Here is a 24,086-nt window from a genome sequence, read left to right as displayed (position 1 = left end):
TATCTTGGGATTAGTGGAGAAGTCTAAAAGTCAGTCATTGGCCGCTTTAGTTATTGCTGTTATTCTGGAAATAGGGAGCAACCAAACATACAGAGCCAGAACTACTAGTTCATTTGAGAGTCTTGGTGGCAAGTTCAGCTTTTGTGACAGTCTCTGAAGGGTCTTCTGACACACTTATTTTTGTAGACATTTGCGTCCACACAGAAATGTAGTTCAGTGGGGTCTGTAGACTGTATTTGTCAATCCTGAATTTCAAATCTGAAAGTTGACGACACATGTGCTAGGCGTGCTCATATCAACTCTACCATGCTTGCTCTTGGCTGTGATAGTTGTGCAGCTAGGTCCAGCGTCCCCTCTAAGAACTAGATTTTCTGTGCAGGCTTCCTGGGAAGGCTGGACTTTGTACTTGCACAGGGAAGTCTTACACAGATAAATCAGAATCAGATAAGCTGTTTCAGTTACATAGTAAATTTCCCTTAACCTAGGGACAGGCTTCTGTTATATTATGTGACCAACAGTTTTGAACTTTGATCTTTTTTTTTCAAGTAGTAAATCTACAAAAGCAATTTTCCTGAGGGTGACCAAATATATAAGGTAGCAAGTTCTGATCCCTGTGGAGTCCAGTGGCTTGGAAGAAGTCAAGAAAGTCAAAGTTCTTCGTGGAATACCCGTTCTTGTCACCTTTTTCTATTTTTAGATTATTTGCATGTCTCAACACTGAAAGGCCACTACCTAATTTATTGCTTTCCAGACTTCTGACCATTTGAGAGGCAGAGAGCTCCTTTTGTTCCCTACTATTTTCTGTACCAAAGGAGCTCGATTAAACCATAAAAGAATCAAACTTTAGTAATTAATTAAAAAAATGTTTGATATGCAGTTTATCTTACGATGTTATATAGCAGGTAGAAGGTTGTTTGGAATACAACATGGTATAATCCTTGCTTGTAAGGAAGATGTGGTAGAATAATAATTTTTCAGGAATCAAACCATTAACATGGCAGCTAAAATCAATCAGAAAATTAAACCTGTTTGTGGGGTTTACCAAAAACCTGTGCTTCAGCACCTGGAAAACATTTCCCTAAATTAGTAAGCCAAGTCTCTGAATTTAAAAACTTGTGCTGTCCGTCATCATTTTCTAAAAGGAGGGAAATAACAGTTTCTTACAATTTACCTGAAAGACCATATACTTTGTTCATAATTTCTCGTGTGTGTGTGTGCATGTGCGCACGTGCAATTATACAGCAAATTCTGCAGTTTCCTTGCACATAAAACAACCAGATGAGGGATACTGTTGTTAAGAATTGTGGACTTTTCGGTGCTAATCAAGGAAACTACGAGACAGCTAGTACCAAAGAGTAATGTGAAAAGGAAAAGGCTCTACACCTAGTTCTTAGGCCTACACTCATGTTTTCATGCCGAGCAGCTTCCTGAAGTTTTGAGTTATTCAGACAAAATTCACACGTGAATATTAATGAGAACATGATATCCTCACCGTTACAAGTGTTCAGACCACAAAACTATTTTATACTGAATATTTAATGGCTAATCATTCATCATCTCTTTGTGATGATTCAAAATGTGACTACATGGCAAATGAATTCTGCAGTGGTTGGTATGGTGTCAAATAAACCACGTTCTTTACATCCTCCAAGAAAAGTCGACCATGGGCCAAAATTTCTGCTGCAGTATATATTTATAGTTGGTAGAGCTGCTCAATTATTGTGATCTGTAATTCTTGAACAGTCAAAATTATCTGTAGGCTCACCAAACAAAGATTTACAATCAAAGTGCATCTAGCAGAAACCTGACAGTGTCCAGGGTTCCCATGCTAGATGGAGTTTGAGCTGGAGTAAAATTTCCTGAACCTTCTTTTGATGTGTGCAAGTTTCTTAAAAGAAAAAAGCCCAGACTACTAAAGCTCAGAAAACCAAAAGCTTTTCTTGGCTTATCAACCCAAGACTTAGTGTAATAATGAAGATACTCACTGCATACATTTATTCTAATCACAATTCTCTGCAGGGTTCAATAGAGCTTGATATATTTCCGAGCTTTCCTGGAGCAGAGCTTGCATACCTTTAGACTGAAGTACTGCAGGAAGGACAATTTGGATTATAACATTGCAAACAGGTCTATTTGGCATCTGGTTTTGATGAAGTTTGGTAATTATGTTTTTGCAGTATAAAATTCATACACATGCTCTGCTGCTGGATTTGAGGCCACAATTGTATATTGCAGTTATGTAATTAGTAATATGTAATTTTGTCTCCAGACCTGAAGTGAGTTCTTTTGGAAGAATGATTTCTAAGACTTTGGTATATGAGGTTGAAATTGCTGGAATTTTCAAATACAACTGCTCTTAGACCTTTTAAGGCTTTGAACCTTGGGCTTAGAGTATTCAGTTTCAAAGATGAGTGCCTCTTATATGTTTAGATGCACAGTATATTTGTAGCACCTGTGATAACGTTCGTACTGGAAAGATCCTAATAGATCTGCTGAAAATGCCAAGATGAACAATTTAGAGAGAAAGAGTGAGAACTGTGCTGGGCCTCAAATATGCTCCATTTCTCAAGTTTGTGAACTTCAACGGTAAAGTGTACATATATGAAAGAGAAAGTATCACCATAAATATATTGCAGAAATTCACACTATGAATCTTATCCTGGGGGGGCGGAAGTTTCTTCAAATCTCTTTGTTCTAGCCAGACTTTTATGTTGCTGCTATGGTTAAGAGATCTGCAGCCTTTACTTTTCCACGAATTAATCACCTTGCAGTTAAAATCCCTCATCAAGATTGCATGCCAAAAAGGGCAATAAAAATAATAATAAAAAACTCCAGCAACAAACAAACCTGAAGAGACCGTAGCAAACCATTAAAACTGAGTCGATTCAAAATAAATCTTTAAGCTTTCCCAGTACCCAGTCAGAATGAAGAAACTTTGTTTTCTTGCCAGCTATTTCTATGGCTTATTCACTGTCGTATCCAGCTGCCTCACTAATGTCAGTTATTTGCCTTCCCAGTTTGCCAGTCTAATTCATTGCAAGGTGTATAGCAACTTGCCAGAGAAGTCTCTAGCAGTGTAGCATACTGAATCTGTGTGTTAGCCACCGGGTCACCTTACCATATTGACATCTGCAGAATAAACAAGGTACTAGCTATTTGCATGTATTTGGGGAATGTGATCTCCAAATTGGATTTTGGCAATACAAGTTGCATTTATTTAATGGCCCCAACTTTATTACTCTGATTTGAATTGACATGACATTCTAATATTTCTGAAGAAGTGATTTAGGTGCTGAAAGATAGTTGTGGTGCCGTATTAGACACCTGATCCACTGAGATATCCCTGTCAAGCCAGCAGATAGAGCACAGGACTGGCAGTAGACCCATGCCCTCAGGAGTGGTAGGGGGATCCATAAGGGATCTAAAGTGGTACTGGCTGTGTGTATTCAGACAAGGGAATTCCACCTTAAATGTCATTAAATTAAGGGTCTTGATTAAATCAGAGTCCAGTTAGGTACCAGAAGTGTCAAAAGCGTTAGGAAAAAACCTTCTGGTCTGAGTTTAGTATAGTTGCTTCTGGGCAGTGCTGTTTTGCTAAAAATCCTTCAACGGGGTCATGTGTGTGTGCAGTGTAAGACCTCTACTGGGATGTGCATGTGTGCTGCCTAAGGCTTCAGTTCGCAAATGAATTCACAACTCCAGGATTTTAATTTGACACATAGTCACAGACTTGAGATACCGCCTCTAAAAAGGGGTCTCTGTGGAGGAACTTGTTTTCATTTCCATTTACAGAATCAGAATTAATGAACTGAAAGTGTTGGTAGGCATTAATGAAAGGTGCTTCTGTTAGAGTGAAATAAAAAAAAGGCATAACTCCCATGCAGAAGGATAATGCTTCAATTTTTACTTTCTAAAGAAATTTACAAAGCTGCTATTAGTACTGTATGGAATGCCTTCCTCTGGATGCTCTACATACAAATAAGAAAATGAGGTCCCTGCTTACATGAAAAGTAAGCAACATGTAAATAAAAAATGGGGGAAAGATGCAGCAATGAGGAAATGAGCAAACTGGAATTTAACAGGCACCTTGCAAGTCACGCTCCTTTCCTTCTTAGTCTGTTGAACACTTCCATGAGAAGGGATTTATGGGCTTTCTTGAGGAAAGATATTCTATGAAGCAACTTAACACAGTGCTGAGAGGTGTTTCACACAGATTTGGATGGGAGTTTTGGGCCCAGGTGACTCAGCGGGAGAAAATTTAGCAGCCTAGAATTTCAATGAGATAACTGCCTTCCGCAGAGTTTCTTTGAAATTTAAGTATTCAGCTCCTTGAGGTTTATAGAGACAACAGATGGAAAAAGAAAGAAGAAAAATGTAAGTTGTTTAGTGTGCTTTAGATGGGGAGAAGGAGCTGGCCCAAAAGCATATGAAAATCATTGGAAAGAAAGGGGGCTTTGGGAGGAGGAATAGCTGACTTGAGAAATATAGAGGTTACAGTGATCGTGGAAATGCTCTCTGTAGAGTGTAAGCTGAGGTTTTCAAGCTGAAAAACATTTTTCCACAGGAAATATGATATGAGTCTTGAAAAGTCGTAGAAAATTATATCTTAAATAAAAAACACAACACATCTGTTTGTGTGTGTTTTTGTAAATGATCACTTTCTGGGAGTCAGGTACAGTGCTGTATGTTGTAGTCAAATACACAGATTTTTTTTTTTCAATATATCAGCTTTTCTAGACATGGAGTTTGTAGTTAACTGAACACATAAAAATGACTGCATGAACACTAAACAATCTCCTGAGCAAATATTTTTGATTTGGTTCAGCAAGGAAGAGTAGTTACATTCTATAACAATGAGTGAAACCCTATATGTTGCAATATAGTTTCTTTAGGCTTTTATCTACCCTTTCTTTATTTCACTCTAAAATGAACATGACAGGACACAGCCTTGAGATCGCCAAAATGACAAAACAGGGCAATCTGTTTTAAAAGAATTGACATTACTGAGGGAGTCAAATCCAAGAAAGGATCAACCATTTATTTTCACTGTTGGCTAAAGCAGGAAGGCATTATGGTCTGTACTAGTGGTCTCTCTCTGCAAATAGCATGTAATTGAAGACTGAACATCAGTGTGTCACAGACACAGGAGATTAACAGCCCCAAAAATGACTTGTATCACCCACTTAGGTGGGTTAGTGCTGGATTTATCTTGTCCTTTGGCACAGAACGATCATGAGGATGTCACTGGACTTGATATTTGCTTCTTGTATGAAAACTCTGCACTTCCTTCCTGTACTGGCATCTGCTGTAAATGCTATTGATATTAAAGATATTGTTATGCAATGGTACAATAATGTAATGTAATGGTATAATAATACCATTCTTACATAATGGTATTAATACTTCACCAGCATTAAAGGATGGCATTTTAGCAGTTCATTTGGCCCTGTGATTTATGCATTGAAATCTGAATGCAAGTTTTTTGTTTGTTTGTTTCCCAAAGCTGGAAATATTTTCCCTAGATGTGTTTATCTTGTCTAATTTACTATAGCATTTCTGTCCAGAATTAACTGCCAACAAGGACCAGCATTAATTTGTCAACAGGTGTGGGTGTGTAAGCTTATTATAAAATGCCTACAATCCAGCATTGATCAAAAGATTACAGCTTTCATCTGTAAATACAAGGGATTAATAAACTGATGGCATTGCATCTTCCTTGTCATTTCTTGATTTCACACTGCTTGGGGTGCCTATGCTTCACGTCTTTGAAGGAGATAAGCTAGCAAGTGCACTAGTGGGTGCAAAGTGCTGAACCTCTGTATTCGTAGCAGGAACGGCTTTCGCTATTCTCTTTGTGTTGTCATCTCCCTTAGTAGTCATAAAATGCCAACATACAAGGGTTATGGTCTGTGTATTTATAGGTATGCATAAGTTGAGGTCAATATAAAATTAGAAGTGTAGTTCAAGATGCAAGGATAAGAAGAGAATCGTAGGTAAAGCCAGTGAAATGCCTTCTCATGCAGAAATTTTGGAATAAAATGCTGAATAGATTTCACATCCTAGGCTGGATTTTCTTTATTTCATACATAGTATGCCTAATATACCTGCCTGTGAGGCGTACACAGAGAGAATATACATATGTCTGTGAGCAGCTGTTTTAATGCTGGAGAAAGAACTACTGTAAGGCAGCATCAGTTATTCTGATACTTTACAACACTTTACATTTTTAAATGGTCTTTCCTCCCACTTATTTATTAATCACTTCTGAGTTAGATCTCACAAGCCATGTATGTAACAGGAAAGAAATAGCATGCTCTATGAAGACTGATAACTGCCCAAGCAAACTGAAAAGAATGGTTGAAAAGACATTTGCAGGACTTTTCTTTACTAATTATTCAGAAAATAGAAAAGTTTCAGGCCATAGCTATTCAAGACAGCACTGAAGCTATTTTAAGTAAAGATATATTCCTGAGTCAAGGTCTGCAGTGAATTAGCAGCTGAGGTGGCATGTAAACCATTCAATGCTAATTTCTACTTAAACAGTCTCATTGTGGATTGTGCTCATTCATTCTTATGAATTCTCTTTAGAAAAAAAATATTCAAATGCCTTCTGTTCCAGATCGGTATGACTTATTTAGGTGTTACTTGCTAAAGATATGTTACCTTTCAGGCAACATCTGTGCAAACTTTCATCAGAAAAAGGCATTGGAGTCCTTCGTTACCTGTGCAGGCCATCTTTTTTGACTCTTAATGGGATGCTTGAGTCTCAAATCAAATATAGTTACCGAAGACGGTAAAGTGCAAACAACTGTATGAAGTACCTTTGCATTTTGAACATGAACACCCAAGTCTTGCGTCCAGTTCACTTTGATGTTTGGATGCATTTACTTTCAAATAGAAACCCTATATGCAGCAGAGCATGATCTTTTTAGGAAATTAATTACCGTTCAGTTCCTAAGAGATCTAAGTATCAGGATAGTTATGGGAATTTATAACTGGCATTAATTTCCATCCTTTTTGTGTGGCATCTGCATGTACACATAAATCACTCAGCTTTGGGTATAGTGTGGCATGCGAAAAAGCAGCTGTGAAATTCAATAGTTTCACAGTGCAGGTTTGTTTTCATTGCTGAGTTCTGAAAAATGCAAATCTATGTGAACTCTTAGTTCTTCCATGTTCCTGAAAGCTGAAGATTTGAAATGGAAGTTCATCTCATTGCTGTGTATCTCAAAATACTCTGTGTAATGCACTTTCTCAGCAGGGCTGTGTAGGTGGTTTGGTGTCTAGCAGTGATGCAGACAAACTGCTACATGCTTGTCTGTGCTATAGTGGTGATCTTTGAAGCAACCCATTGATAAGATCAGAAGGCAGTTTGCCACAGTATTTATGATTGCCCAGGCCCTGTAGATTAGGTTATCATGTGATTTATGTCTAAGGAATTGTATTATGTATGAGTTCAAAAGATATGTAGCCAATTTATATATAGCTACTATTCTTGTGTTACTGGACAGATTTCCCACCTCCAAGCCTTGCATACTTACGCAATTGGAAATTATCTTGTCTTTTTTTCCAGAAAATGTGTCTCACAAGAATGAGGTGGATATCTGGGACTCCCTTGATAGCAAGAAGCTTGATGCTGTGTGGCTGTCATAACCTGTCAAGATAATGATTCTTTGGCTACTGTGTTACTTTTATTTACTTACTTTCCATTATTACTGTTTTGCATTAAATGCATGCTTACCGTGTTACAGGTATACTTTCACTTCTACTCAAGGGATCCCATGAGCTGCATCAGCTCTCCTTACATACAATTTGAAACAACTGATTTTCCCCGTTTTTGACTTGTCATCCCCAATGTGTTTTTCCTAACATGAAGGGCACAGTGCAATTTGTGCTGATGTCAAGGGAAAGTGTGTAGTTATACTATCCTCCAGAAGCAGTGGTTCAAATGTAAGTCATTATTTTCTTCTGAAAATTATTCCCCCTGAGATTCTAACTTTTTGGTCTTAGTTCTTATTGCCTAATTCTCATATTCTGTTTATGGCCAGTGATTTCGGAATTCATTTCTAAAGATTAGATGAGGTAAGTGGCTAGCCATCTCATAAGGGGTTGGGAATAAAACCTGCTGCTTTACATGTCCATGAACATTGAAGGTTGAGTGAGATGTTATGTACATCTTTTGAATTGCATCATTTTAATACATGGAATTCCTCAGGAAGCTGAATTCATGATACTTGTTAAGTGAACAAGTGAAGCTGAGTGAAGGGAGACATTTTAACAGAGGTGAGCTAAATTAGAAATTGGATTTTGTCTGTGGAAAGCTTGATGAGGCTTGGGATAGAAAGAATTGGCAATACTTGAGTAAGAGAAAGCCAACAGGAAGACATCAGACTACACTAAAGTGAAAAGGAAGATGTGACTATGCCCAGCTGTTGGACAGGTATTGACTCAGAAAGCTATAAGCAGCCAAAAGAAAGATTATTTTCTAACCCCTCCTGGATCAATGGATGAAATGCCACTGTGTCTTGCTTACCAAAAGTTTGGAGCCTATGCCGGTAATCCAAAGGCTGAAGGCCACTCACCTGCCAATAATAGTTTCTAAACTTATGACAAAATATATATATATAAAATTAAAATTATATCTGTCATATATATACTTGAATAACAGAAAACTTCTTTCAAACAAATTCATCATTTTGCAACATACAAAATGATAATGAAAAAAGTTACTTTGAATGTTTAGTTCTCTGCTTGTATATAATTACAACATTCCAATTACTGAAGTGTCGTATCTTTACACTATAAAAGCGTGATTGCCACTTGAGAGGTCACATGAATTAATGCTTCTATAAAAGATGGGTTTTATAGTATGATAAAATACTTTATAGATGTTTTAGAAAAGAAGAAAATTGTGGGGAGCCTTTTTATTGTTAGTAAGTACTTATGTGTGTGTGATGTAATATTATCTCACATGCTGTATATTGCAAGAATTCCCATAGATAGGGAAATGGTAATTTGGAAAAAAGAACATGCATCTAGTATATATAAATACTTGTGTTCAAAAGCATTATCATCTTTGGTTGTTAATTTGAAGAATAACTGAAAAGCATGAGGATTTTTCTTTTTCTGTGTCTTGATACCCAAGCTTGCTTGACCTCCAGTAAGAACAAAAGTCCTACAGTCACTTAAAAGTAACTTGTTTCTGATAAATAAAAACATCAGAATAATATTTTTCTCACCCAAAATGTTTTAAATGTGTTTTTGTTTCCTTGCTTTTATTTTAATGAAAATACCTTTTTTCCCTAATTATTGTTTTTTAAAGTTCTACAAATATTTCCATTTCCATTTAGTTTTGCTTTTACAAATGTCAGTCTGGCTGTAGTTTTAAGTATATACATTTTCTCTATCGTCCTGCCTATAAGATTGCGAGATTGGTACAAATGTACTTAACTGATGAACATATAGAAAAATGGGTATTCTTGGATATTTTCAGTCATTTCATTATGTCTGTTTATATAGCAGGCATTGTTTAGGGTTATAGTAGTGTCGAAGAGCATTGTTTCCATACCTGCTGTTTGTCTACAGCTACCTTCATACAGCTGCTGAAGGTAGTCATTGAAATGAGCTCAGTTTTAGAGAGAGAGTGAGCAACCCACTGCTACAGCTCCCCCATGCCCTCTCACATTGCTGAGTGAAGGAGGTTAAATGATTTTCTTCCATCTTTTAAAGCATGTTAAAAATTACGCAGTCTTCTGAAAGGAGGTCCTATTTAAATCTGGCTATTTCTTAGTGAAGCTAAGAAATTTGATTTTTATTTGACGCTTTTATGAAAGTGTTGAATTGATTGGTTGCAAGCGTGATTGATTTTAGATTTAGCATAAGGAAGGCTACGGAAGTTGGACTGCCCTCCCACCTTTTCTTTTTCTGGACAAGGACACAAGAGGTGATATGTTCTGGGCTGCTCTGAATAACTAAGATGTGATTTTATCTCAGCAGTAGGCCTGGTGAAGAACTTAAACGTATGTTTTCAAGAAAATTTCAACATTAAAAATTATTCTGCATTAGAATGTAATATAAATATGAAAAAAAAAAGTTGATAAAGGTCAACCCGACCAATTTATTTAATGAGCTACCCAGTATTTTTTCTACCTCTAAACTTTAAATTTTAATTGAATATAAATTTGTGCTTTCTTATACACATATGAGAGACATTTACACATGAGAGACATTGAAGATTGCCCCATTTAAAGACTGTTGAGTGTTCTCTCCTTGTGCTACTTTTTCAATTGCCTATAATTTTACTGGTGTCTGCCACTTGGGGATGGAATTTTCTATACTTGTGGTCTGCTCCATTATTGTATCAGATCTACTTTGCCCTGCAAAAAAAGGTTCAGAATGAGACAAGGGAAAGTAATTGCTTTTCAGTGTTAGATTTCCTTTGAAAATTTTATGGTACTGCTATATTTTAGAGCAGGACTTGACATTTCATGAGAAGAAAGAAATGCCTTTTATATTCTGCTTAGAAATCCACACAACTTGGATAAAGTTGTAGATATCTGAAAGTTACGGTTTGCACATGCTCAGGAGACACTGCTTAATTTTCAGGTGGGATACTCCATTTTCTCTAAGTAAACCGGAGTTACTTGCAGTTCTGAGTTTGACTTATTTTCCGTATGTTCAGAATTGTGACACTGAAACTGGACTTTCTCTGGAATAGCTTCCCTAAGCATTCAGACAGTATGGAAGATGAAGGCGCTTGATTTCAAAATACAAGAGAGAAGAATTCATAATGGGCTGAAGGTGGAAGGCGAGGAGAATGTATTGGGACGCAACTGAGTTGAAAGGACAATGAAAATAGCCATTACTGGAGAATCGGTTTCTGTGCTATATTTTCTCACCATTCTGTAGCTTCCAAAATACTGTCTGTGAACTTCATCCAGCTGTTTCCAGTCACACTCTCACTGCTGTGTGAAGAGACAAGTGCTATGCAGATCCTTTAAGCAGTGGTCCCTCTTAGATGCCTGAACATCACAGAAGTCCTGTTTGTCCTTTCTCCTCAATTAAGAGCCCCATTTGTTCCTTCAAATAATGACCGGGTTGCTTGTTTACATTCAGTTTATTGGAAGAGGCAGGAGGCCCTGATACGTTTCCATTAATAAAATGTCCACCTAGAAAGAAAAAATAGGAAAAGTGGAGAGTTCTTTGCATTCTGTGTGGTTGCTGATGGCACGAGTAAATCTTCTGCAGGCTTCAGTCATGCACATTCTGTATCAGGGCAGAAGATAAGGAGGGTATTTTAGTGAATTTAAGTATAGCTGCTAGCTCAATTTGAATGTTTATAGTAGACGTTTATTTGTTGCTGATGTTAGCATGGTTGAGGCCTGCTAAAACTATATTCTCATTTTGCAAGTTTGCTAGTTAGAAAAAATTGGTCTCATTCTCAGCTCTGACATTTTTCTTTCAAGAAGATCAATATTTTGAACAATTCATTTCAGTAGTTGGTTTTTGCAGTTTACTGTTGCTGTTTGGGGAATTGATGACATCAAAAATGTGATGCTCTTCCTCCTTTTTGTAACATAACTTTCATGAGTTTTTCACTTGTCCTCATTGCCAAGCAAGAAAATGGAAATGGTAAAGCCATACGATTAGCTAAAAGATTTGGGAATTTTAGACTAATATTTCAATTTTCCAGAGTTTTCTATATGCTGGTATTTAAGGAAGTTGTTGCATCAATATTGCAAAGATACATTGGATATACTTTTTTTTTAAGTGATAAAAAAAACTTTAATGGATGAAACTTTTATTCTATCTATCTAGATGATCTGTAACTTTCCCCAGTCTTTGCTAACTGGCTACTTCCCGAAAAAGCAAAGCTTCCTCTGGTTCAAATTTTAATGTGAGATTTCTTTTCCAAAAACTGTTTCATTTAGTTTATGGCTATCAATATCAGAATTCTGGAAATACTGAGCACCATTATCTGTGCTTGTAAAAACACATCTTGTAAAAGTAGATGTTTTATTTGGTTAATTGCTTTAAAGACATAAGTATTTATTCTCTTCATTTTAATAAATATTGTTTCTCACAAAATGATAAAAAAGGCTACTGGGTATTAAAGTAAAAGCAGTTAAAAATAAATACTGAGTTGTAATACTTTAAAATTAGTTTCCAGATTCAAAAAAGTTAATAAAGTATGTGGAAATCATACTTCATTATAATAATACTACTGTGTTGTAGAAATACAATATGCATTATATCTAATTATTAGACTTTATTAAATGTTTTCATTTTTTGACCAGTAAAATTGGATTTTTAGCAGCTAGCACTGCAATCTCCAGATACCTGAAATCTGTAGTAGTCCAACACCTGTTTTATAGGTAGCTGACTTTTCACTCACTGCTGAGTTCTCAGAATTCATCCGTGCAAATAGATTTTTCTAGCTGGACTTCCATCAGTTGAACAATCAGCCTTCTGCTTTGTTTCATGGATTTCAAACCAGGAAGAAAAGAGGAGATGTGTGGCTTAATGCAGACTTCTCTGATGCAGTAAGAATGCTTCCACGGGATTTATGGGCCTTACCCAAAGCCCGTTGTTAAGGTTTAAAGCCATTCAGCACCTCTTGGTTGAGATTCATTCAGATTTATATAAATCCCTTCTCTAGATTCCTCCATGCAGAATTATTCTCTTGACACTAATTTTGAGATATTGCAACAAGAACAGTAAAGTGAGAATCTAAACAAGAGGTTAACTACCAAGTTAAAAGAAAAGTCTCAGGGATATAAAAAAAAACCCTCAAAAAACTCCTGAGTTTCACTTAGCTTTAATATAAAAAACATAAAATAGTAAAAATTTTATCAAAAGTGAGTCCAGTTTTTTTCTAAGGCTCTTCAGTCTTTGGAATTTTGGAACAGAGTTTTAGGACAGAAAAAAGAGTGGAATTAGTTGTGTTCCGTACATTTTGTTTACTTCCCATTGTGGCACGTATGTTAGCATTTTATCTAAAGAACACAAGATTTTTCAGAGGGCTAAAACATTTATTTTCTAAAAATAGAATATTAATAGAAAAATGTAGATAAATAAGCAAGTCAGAATGACAAGGCAGTTATTGAATAGGAAACCTTTGGATAACTGAAAGAAGAAAAGCATTTAAGTCAGTGGAGCTTTTTCTTGTACATTTCTTGTCCAAGTTTTGTTTATCTGGAAAAACCATGAATTCTTGAGAGGATCACCTTCTGTTGTGCTGCTGATATTGCTGCTAGTCAAAGAAAATTGAATGTCACAAAGATAAAAATGCATAGTAACTCCACTTCCTAGGGAAGGGTAATGGCATAAGTAAGAACTTTTTCTTTTAAAGTTACTTTGTTCATCACATTTCACCTCCATCTTTTCTCCTTTGATTTCTTCTCCTCTGATAATCATCTGCAGGCTTATGAAACCGTTTATTTCTAGAAAGCAGTCATCAGTTACGTAAACTCATGAGGTGACACATTTATAACTATAAACTTCAGTGTATGGCAGAGTGCGTGGCACAGCTAGAGTAGGAAGGCACTGTTAAAGAAGGAGATGAAATAAGTTTCTTTTTGTGAAGTATGTTTTGTTGTTACAGTGTGGAATAAAAATTGTGGTTCTCTTAAAAGTACTTGCCCACCTTCCAACTACAGTTGTCTGAGGGAGCAGGGAGGTTCAGAAGGTCCTGGTCAGCACAGTACATCTGTAGTAATAAACTAAAAAAGCCAGTGAAAAGCTTTGAGTGTTTGTCATGTCATCATCCATTCTGTTAAAAGATTGTTGTGTTTGCAGGCATGATTTTGAATATGGCCAATGCCAAGTGGCGTACTTCCACATATTTCCTGAGATCTCTTCAGGAATTACATGGGCCAAAGACAACTTCCAATAAATGGTTCAGATGGGGCTATGCTGATAACTTTGAAGAGAATGTTATGTTTCAAAAAGTACTTTCCAGTATCAATGCCAATGCTGCCAATGAATTTGAGATATATTTTGTCTTTTTCATCAGATGTAGTAAATCCCATGTATCATTTTCCTCTGCTTTGTCCTCAAAGATTTAGGAGCAAAGGGAAGCTGACTACCATACTGTCACTGTATTTCTGCAGTGACTTTTTACAGATCCATTAATAGGACACCACTGTAGTTTAGGTCAGCAAAGAACATGCAGCTAGGTCTCCTTTGCTGTGTAGATAGATGATCATTGCTGCTTAGGTCTAAGAAGGCTTGAAATTCATTGCTTTTCCCTTTCCTCCAGCTACCCTTGTCTTTAGCTTTTTGAAGCAATGCTGCTGTATTTGAATGAAGCAACTGTGAAAGAGTTAGGAAGGGTGAGTCTGTAATTCCGTGGGTTGGATTTTTTGAGGAAATGGGGTTATTCTGATCAGTGCTTGGCTTCTTTCTATGAAAAGGGAAGGATATGCTTGCTGTTCATAACTGAGACAGTATTTTTCAGGTTTTCTCGTGGGAACGTAAAGGCTGGTATAGAAAGAAGAATGGTTTAGTGAATAAGACATGCCTAGGACTTAGGTAATCAGAGTTTGCCTGTTTGGCATTAAATTCCTGTGGATGCTTAGAATATCTCTGGTTCCAGCCTTAAATGAAGACAGTAGGACTTGATCTCTTCATTAGCTGTTGTGAGGAAAAATGAATATTCTGAGGTGTCTTGATATTTGGACACTGGTAGTTCAAAAGTATAGTATGTAATATTTTTCTTTATGTTGAAATAAAACTGTGTCTGTTTTGGAATTTTAAACCTGTCAAGAACATAGGCATCAAAAAGCTTAAATGTTATATTATATGGACTTAATATGGCTGGCCTTGATTTTATCTGTTAGATTTATTATGGAGTCAAGATCCATTACCAGTATTTTGTGCTCATATTTATTCATGACCGTGGCATTATGTTAGTGGACATTCTAATGTTAAATTATTAACCTACTGTAAGCACTAATACACTAAAGGATTCTTTGAAGGAGTTATAGCAATCACTGTATCTTTTAAATAATTGACTAATGGAACCGGATAGTTGCCCTCTTGTTAAAGGAAAAACAGTGGGTCAGTTATTTCTGCACTTCAATCAAACACACACAGAGGGTTTAATTACCTAATGCATAGTATGAATGTCAGTCTTGCAGTACAGTATTTCATTCCTCACCAGTCTCTATTTTACAGTAGTTATCCCAGAAAACATATATAGAGACCATGAATTTCAACTCTTGTGTTTACGAAAGAACAAACTAGTTTTCCAGACACCAGTTGATGGTTTCTTAGGTGTAAACTTGAGCCATATTGTAGGACAGATCAGCCAGGACGGTGTGTTGTAATAAGGGTGACCAAGAGTTCAAGGATATTCCTAAGGGAATAAATTTCTATATTGTCATCTGTGTTCTTTCGTTTTTAAAGATCAACTACACATTCCTAAGAAGATGTTCTGGTAGATGGCGCTGCCATTTTGAGAACTGAAGTAATTTTAATTTCCTACAATATTTTTTCTTCTCTTTCTTTTCCTTTAATCTAAAAATGGCTATTCTGGCCCCATATATGTGTGGAAAATAGAATAAGATTTCAAAAGGCTACAAATTCACAACGTATCTAGGACTAATGGAGCAACAATTGAAATTTAAATGAGAAAGAATGCAGAAATCGGCATATGTATTCTCAAATCAGAAATGAAACAAAAAGGGATAGGAACGCTTATCAAATAAACAGCTTCTGGAGTGTTTCAGGCAACATGTTTTCAATAAAATCTTTTTGAAAATTTATCATTCCCTGGACAGTATTTCCTGCCTTTTTAATTCCCTTTGGTTCTGAACATAAAAATAACCAAAAGGTTTTTGTCAGATCTTCAATAGTAAACTTTAAATACTTGCAGGACTTCATGTAATGCTTCTGGTCAGCAGATAACTAATGCATGGATATCACTGAATTTAGCAGGATAGTCTGGCAGAAGTGCATGTTCTGTTACAATTATTTCACTTTTTTAGAAACCAGTATTAGAGTGAAATTATAAGGCAGGTGGAAAACTCAAAAGGATATAATCTGAAGTCTTCTGATACTTAAGACATGTCCTCGGTTGCCTTCAGCAGGCCCTCATTTTGGCTTATACTGCAAGAAAAGTTTATTAGTGAGCAGGTAATCTTTAGCTGCAATTAGAGGGAAAAAAGGTAATTAAGTCTACTATGCCAAGGAAGAAAAGAAGTTCTTAGCGAGTCTCAGTTGAACCAGTATCCCTACTATTTGATATGTGGTGCAGTAACAAACAGCAATAAATACAATTATGCTATTCCTTATGGTAGTGATTTTCTAAAACATGCACATCTGCTACTATGGAGTGATCTGCCAGCTCTGGGGAAATATCACTTAGCAAAACATGCAATGTGCACAAAGCAATTTCCAGAAAAGTTGTTTGCTAAACTAAATCCAACATGTTGGATATAAAAAAGCTGTAGATGAGAAAATCCTAGCAGCAGTAAGAGCTGATGTACCTTGAGAGATGGCTGATACTGTTTTATGTTATAATTCGGACATTTCCAGTGGTGAGAAGTTGTAAAAACGACCAAGAGATTTTGAGCGGGATGGAACCAGGTGAACAGCTACAGGAGTGTCTTAAGCACACACATAACCACGTATTGCTAGTTTGTCATGGTTTGTCTCTTTACACTCTCTCTATGGCTTCTTAATTGATCTTTCTTGAGATCTATAATATCACTTAATATCCTTAGATTCAGCACATGCTTGAAGTTAGCCAGAGGCTGTGGAACTTCGGTTCTGTGAGGCCAGGATGCTCGTGCCACGGGGCGGTGCATACAGTGTGCCATGACATAGGTGTGAAATCGTCAGTGCGGTTCTCCGAACACCGTTAGGATCTTTAACCCTCCTGGGAATCTGTTGGCTTTTTTTAAATGGATGCCATCCAGAAAATACTGCTCGGCATTGCTGTTTATTACACTGACAGCATTGCAACGAGTGTTTCAATAAGCGTTGCAGATGAGCAAAATTGTAGCTGTGCTTAAGACTGTACCCAGGTTTTGTGATAAAGCTGTGTGTGGGGTTTGACTAGGATAAGCTGGTTAACCTGACACTGCCACATGTATTCTGAAGTCAGGGATATTTCCACAAGCCCCAGAGAGTGACAGGTTATTGAATGTATCCTAATGTGAGGTGTTGTTTTTGATTAACTTCTCATATCTTTCTTGTGCAAAACAATGTCATGTAAAGCATTGCTAAGCATCTGTAAGCTATTTCCATTAGCTGGTATGTCTGCCCTGCAGATAGAAGAGGCCTAGGGAAAGGCATGCTTGTGTTAGGATTTACATGTACATTATTTCCTGGTTGCAGCTGATGGTCGTGCCCTGCCTAGCATTATTTTCTGCGATGTGTTTGTGTGAAATTCCTGTACCTGTTTGAGTCAACAGTGAACTAGTGTTTAAATAGGTCTTTCTTAACAGAGCTAATTTTGACGGAATGCAACTAAGGAGCATTTCTACAACTGGTCTGCTGAAATGATGGGGTTTTGTGATGAGAATCTAGAAGGATGTGACCTCTTGGGTGGCCAAAGTTGTAACTGCCAGGACAACTCTTTCAGCACCTCTGGGGATTAATTGGTTTGGATGCAGGGCCCTGTGAGGCTCTGATCTCTCTGCTCCAGAGCTGGGCTGAGGTACCACACACTGTTGTGCAATAAACAGAAAGACCTTCTGTCTCCATCTTTCTCATCACCTTCATACTGCTCCATGCTTTCTCTCCTAGAAAGCTGCCTTAAACAGAACTCTGAAGAGTTGTTGTTCACAGTATTTTCATGTAAATGTTATGAAAAAACACTCCTGCCAGAAGTTTTTATGTATGACACAGTCCAAATCCTGCAGACATCCTGAGCTTTTTTCCTTTTATCAAGTGAATATAAGGCTTCAAGTATCTCTGGAAGAAAAATGGTAGCTAAAGAAGTAGTATTTTCCACAGTCTATATGTTACCCCGAGGAACATCCCCAACAGAATTAAGAAGCCCCGAATGGGATTTTGACAGAGTTGCTATGTTACTATGTTTATAGTCCTGAAATTTTTTGCTCAGCTATCACCTAATGCTGAAGGCAACTTAACTGTACAGACCATTCATTATTTTCCTTTAAATTCCCCAGATATCTTCAGGTTTTGTCTCCACATGTGCCCTTGAGTGCTCCTGTTTCTACAAGGCTGATCAGCAGAGCACCCTCATGTTGTATGGGGAGCCTAGGTGTTACGCTGATGTTTTGGGATGCCAATCTGGAGGCTGAAAGTCTGAAAATTAGATGTGTAAAGTGATAGGGTTAGTTAGATATAGTACGTCTGATGAACTGAACCCTGGTAAGAATAATGATATTATTATAAGTAGAATTTTCTAGTGCTTATAGCATTAGCATAATTGTGTTTCTGTGTTTCTGTATGATGGTGACATGGTGACGTTCACATATACTCTAAAGGAAATCTGTTCACTGCTAAACATCTTTGAGAATGCCTGCTGCATGAAAAATACTGGCTAAACTATTGAAGCTACAGTGGAGCCAGAATTTCTCCCGTTACTCAACGGAGGAGAAAACTGTAGTGTTAGATTGAAGATCTCCTTGCCTCCATTTGCTTTCTTCTAGGCTTTTTTAGGGAGTAGGAGGAGAAAAAAGGGAAGTGAAGGAAAAGGAGATAAGAATTGTATTAGTGGATGTCACTGGACTCACAGTGCTGGCAGAAAAGGATGAAGAAACAGGGTGAGATTTATCACAGTAAACCAGTGGAAGATCTAGACTAAGACTCACGAGTTTTCCTTGAATTTGGAGGTAGTGCTATTATCAGTTCTTTCCATAGTATGTTCCATTTATCTAGTCTGAAAGGGAAAGGTGAGATTTAAGTATCTTAGTAAAATATCATGAAATTCTGAGTGAATATTATGCATAAAGTTCAAATTTCTAGATGAATATTATACTAAAGTACAATTTGAATCAGCTGTGCCATAAGCTGGGAGTTTCCTCACTTCACGTTCCAGTTCATGCAGCTGGCTTTTCCATGTGGATTGAAAACATCAGGAGGAGGTACTGTTTTCTGACACTGAGGTACGTCCAGGATCAAGAGCTATGACAATCATATTTTTCATGTAAAATACCTGATTGCAGCAGGTGTACTATATGATAGGGAACATGGCAAAGCCACATGGACTTAGTCATATGCATCAGATTTCATGACTGCCATGAAACTACTTCTTTTATCCAAACCATATGGCAGTTCAAGACACATTAAATAGCCTTTTTCTTCTGCCAGGATTGGCAAAAGCCCTAATCGAACAGCAAATTTCTATACAAAATCAGCAGGCTCTAACAAAATGACACAGTCACAATTCAGCATGGTATCAAGTGATGGCATTATAGCCATCCATCTGCCATACAACAGGAAAAAAATTGTCTTAAAGCAACAGCCATCATTCTGAATGACTCCCGTTTTATTTCCTGTAGAACATGGCTAAGTCGATAAATGAGATATATTTTAATGCAAATGAACTTGCATGAAAATACGTAACTATATATACATGCCTATGTATATACGTGCAGTAAGTTAGTCTGCACACTGCAGAAAAATAAAAATTGTATTCTGACCCTGTGTAAATTCCAGTGCAAGTGCAGATTCAGAAGTGTTGCTCAGAACATAATCTAAGAAGAGCCGAGCACTAAGTCATAGTAGCATCATAAGATGCTAATGAGCACCAGCAGATGTTTGTATCAGATTAACTGTTCACCTCTTCAGCATGAGTTATACAAAATAAATAGCCTAAAGTAATGCTAGATCAAGGGATATTGCACAGGTTTAATCAACCAAATCACTTATTCTGTTAAACTGGCTCTGTTTAAATATATGTTTTTATTATTTTCATCATTTCATCAATAGGAGACTCTGAAATGTGTTGTCTATACTACGTGGGATGATTAGGCTGCCTATAACCCCATTAGGCTATTGACATTATGGAAATATTAATACAGATTCCTTTGGGAATGCTGAAGCTGTTAAAGATGGCCCCTGCCAAAGTCCTAAACTCCACTTCAGCTACTGCCTTAATTTTAGTGCTCTGGAGGTTTTGATTAAAATGAGCATAGAAGTTAAAGTTACAGTAACCCCTGAAATAGCATTGGTCATCAGCAGAGATGTGTTTGGTATGCCTCATTTTTTTATTAAGTATTGTAGGTTTCTGCAAAAATGGGTTTATACAACACTACTGAGAAATGTCCGTGTGTTCTAAATATTTGGTGTTTGCAGTCATGTTTTTTGCATTTTTATAATGCCACAAGGCTCTAAATAACTTGATATTTGCTCTTCTAAGAATTTTTTAGGCCCAAGATGTATGATGGAGAACAAGATTTCATCTTCTGTTGTCCCATAAATATTTCTATATAAAAAAGAAAAAAGAAAGAGTGTTTTCATGCCATTTGGTTCCCTGTCATATATATATATGCTAAATTTAATAAGAATTTATGAAAGGCAGGCATGTGCTAAAATGTCCCATGTTCTGAAGAAATATGGGAAAGCCCCTGACATTTATAGTCTGAAGTCTTGATTCATCAAAGAAAAATTTAACAAAAAGAGAGGCTAAATATTGCTTGCTCTATGCGTTTCTTCCTGGGCGGGAGATTTCTCACTGTAGCATACTCCTTAATGCTGTACTCAATAGTATAAAATGATCCAAAATACGAAAGACAGCAACAGAAAAATAGACTTAAAACAGGTCTAAAAGTGAATTAAGCTCTCTTAACATAATGAAGTCTATTTCTTGAAGTTGTTACTAAAAAACTCTTGAAAAAGCATATGGAATTGTAGTAGGAGTCATTTAATAAAATCATATGACCTGTTTTTTCTGGGATATTGGGTAGTATGAGCATCATGTTTCCTTCTGACTGTGAAAGACTAACAGTAAATTTTTCTTACACAAAAAAGAGCTCTCTTGTAGATTGTGGACAGAGGAGTAATGTTAAACTCAGGATTAACACTACTGAATGATACCTGAATAATCTGAGTAGTACTGAATAGTGCACCATCCTTTGCACATGCACAAAACCCCCAGTTACTTATCAGAAAGCTGCTCCCTTGTTCATCTACACATATCCAGCAATTTAAAAAAATCCAGACCAAAAAATGTAGTGTAAATTCTGGCAATGTGAAACTATGGCTTTATGCCCGAATGCATCTGGAATAATGAGAAATAATTTTAGAAACTACCTACTTATTAATAATAATTACACTCATTCCAATAGCAGCAAAACCAAATAACAATTGCTTTTAATATTTCATTTTCAAAACACTCTTCTGGTGCCAAGCCTGTAGTCTGATTTAAATATTGTTTCCCCACTTTTGCATAATTTTAAAGCTTGTTCTGGGGTCCAACTCGTATGAAATGTTGGCAATGGAGTACTAGAATACTTTAAAAGTAATTTTGAAATGCTCTGTAAATCTGTTAATTCAGTCATTTGTGTCTGTTTTAAGGCATGGAAGTTTAGTAAGTAAAGTGAAAATGTTGCTACTGGATCCAGCGAATCCAGAAAGATTGAACAATGGCTACAAAGGAGTCTCCGTAGTTCTAGTAACAGGATTATGCAATTCTGGAGTCTATTTTCAGATACGTTAAATCAAAACACGCACAGACACAGACACACCCCACCCTCAAAAGAAAAAAAAAAGGTAAGGCAATTTCTAGTCATTGCAATTGCTCAGCATATAGCACCTATCTGAAATTATAGGCCTGTATAATACTTCCCATCCTTGAATACATGAAAAGGTTCAATTTGGTTTATATCAAGGACTCATGATGTCTGTCATGCCTTCAGTGACATGATTTTAGTGAGAGACAGTAACTGATTCTGGTCTGAGACATCGTAAAGGCTTCTCAAAGTTTTTGTAATTTTAGTAAGAATTTTAAGTACCATTTTGGAGTGTTACTTTCATTCTGAACCATTTTCCAGGTTTATGTGAGTTGACCATGTAGTAATATTAATATAGATCAGTACATAAACCAGTTGCATATCTTCACTGTGTAGTAGCAACCACATTCAATTATGAAATACTGATGAAGAACTATTGATACATTTTATACCAACTGTGCCTTCATTTGCTGTCAACATACGACTTGCAGCCAGCCAGCCGTATGTGATCAGATTAGATAGGACCAAACCCTCAGAAATGCTGTGTGTGTTTTCTGCTTTTCAAGATTTGTCCTTTAATGATAACCCAAGAGATGTGATGACCCAGAGCTCTGAAAATGCATGTCAGTTCATAAGGGCAATACATAACTGCAAAGTTCTGGAGTTGAAGGCGGGCACAGAATTTGTGGTATATTGTGTCGTGTAACAAATTGCCAAAGAGTTTAAAGCTATACCATAGTTGCTGATGCCTCATCTTCCCTTCCCTTCGTGCTACACCCTCATTACCTCTTATCTGCAGCGTCTGCTTTCAGTAATCACAATTATTATCTAAATAACTCAAAGCATGCAAATCCCTGACCGGCTGCCCATCACTGGTAGTCACTCAAAGAGCAAGGATTTGCATGGTAACTCTGGGCTTGTTTCTCAAGAACTGTATTGTAAATATGTAAAATTACCTACTCTGGATGCTACAATCATTTTTTTCTGATTGGCTTCTGAATTCAGATTTCTCAAGCTACTTTATAGCGACGTAAACACAATATTAACTTCTTAGTTAAGGCAAAGAATTCCAAAACTTACATTAAAAAAAAGGAAAATCCAAAAAATAAAAAGAGTTAGGGTCGAAGGGAGGTTATTGTGTCTTGGGTGATTCATGACTCATTTCTTTGTTTTCCAATCCGTAATAGAGTACAGGCCATCAGTGCTCTTCTTTCAGGATTTACTACCACATACATGTTTTCATTTATAGTATTTGTTGACTTGTCTCTGTGTTCAGTACTGAAATGCTACAGATACAAAAATAGAGTTATCCTTTAGAGAAGAGCCTTGATCTGTCAAGGAAAGAGGTGAAAGGCTGGGAAAAGGGAATGACAGGAGACTGGGAGGAAAGAGCAAATTAGCAGATAAAGGGAAAAAAGTGCTTTCCATTCTTTCAGGTTCTTTACAGGTATTTTCATTTAAAGTGTGGATTGTTTAGTTTCCCATGTCATGATAATAATTTCAAGCTTCTTCCATTTTGTAATAAGGAAGTCCTGGGCTAGCAAGGGTGGGACCAGTATCCAGCACGTTGTTTGCTGTGGCCCAGTTCTAGAAAGGAAATTAGTTTTCCCATTAACTCTTTTAAAGCAATAGAAATTTCTTTCACGTTGCTTTCTACTCTAAGTCTAGGTGATAGCTATGAAACTTGATCTGCAGAGGTAGAACTAACCTCAACTTAAATATTACAGATGCTCAGGATTGCCTGTAGGCTGAATCCTACATGCACTTAATGACTCCTTCATGTTCTATATGTAATTATTTCAGTATAATTACTCTCATAAAGAAAGCTGTATTTGCAGAAATAAGGAATTCATGGATTATTTTTCAGACAAAAATGAAACAGTGATTACTTAGAAATACCTGGGGCTCTCATCGTCAGACTTCAAGCAGTAACATTTTCCAGATTGTTTATCGCTTTTTTCATTAATATCAGTGTGGTGATAGAACCTGAGTCTTGCAATGGTGTAGTATCTGGGAATGTAACAGCTAATCAACTTAATTTGTTCATCCTTCAGAGTCCAGTTTACCAAGAAAGTAGGATCTTTTACTGTGTTCTAAATACCGTCAGCCCAACCTCAATGCTACAGAATGGAAATACTTATGCAGAAAACCTGTGCTGATTTTCTCCTTGATGAAACCTTTCTCTGTGTGTGTTTTTGTTTTAAACACTATGGATGATCTCTCAAGGTCAATCCAAGGATTCCCATGCCCTATATACTACCTTTTTCCTTGTAGTATTCCCATGTAGTAGATTTGTTTATGTATCCTGGATTAAGGATAAAGCATTTCAATCTGATGAAATCTTGGTCAGATGCATAGGGTGTATGTTGAAGTTTGCCCACTGCCACAGCAGTGAGGTCTTCATTCATTTAAAACCTTGTTTGTTTACGCCCATGT

This window comes from Aptenodytes forsteri, unplaced genomic scaffold (genome assembly GCF_000699145.1).
Source record: "Aptenodytes forsteri isolate BGI_AS27 unplaced genomic scaffold, ASM69914v1 Scaffold54, whole genome shotgun sequence".
Classification (NCBI taxonomy): domain Eukaryota; kingdom Metazoa; phylum Chordata; class Aves; order Sphenisciformes; family Spheniscidae; genus Aptenodytes; species Aptenodytes forsteri.
Note: the sequence above shows the minus strand (reverse complement) of the source record.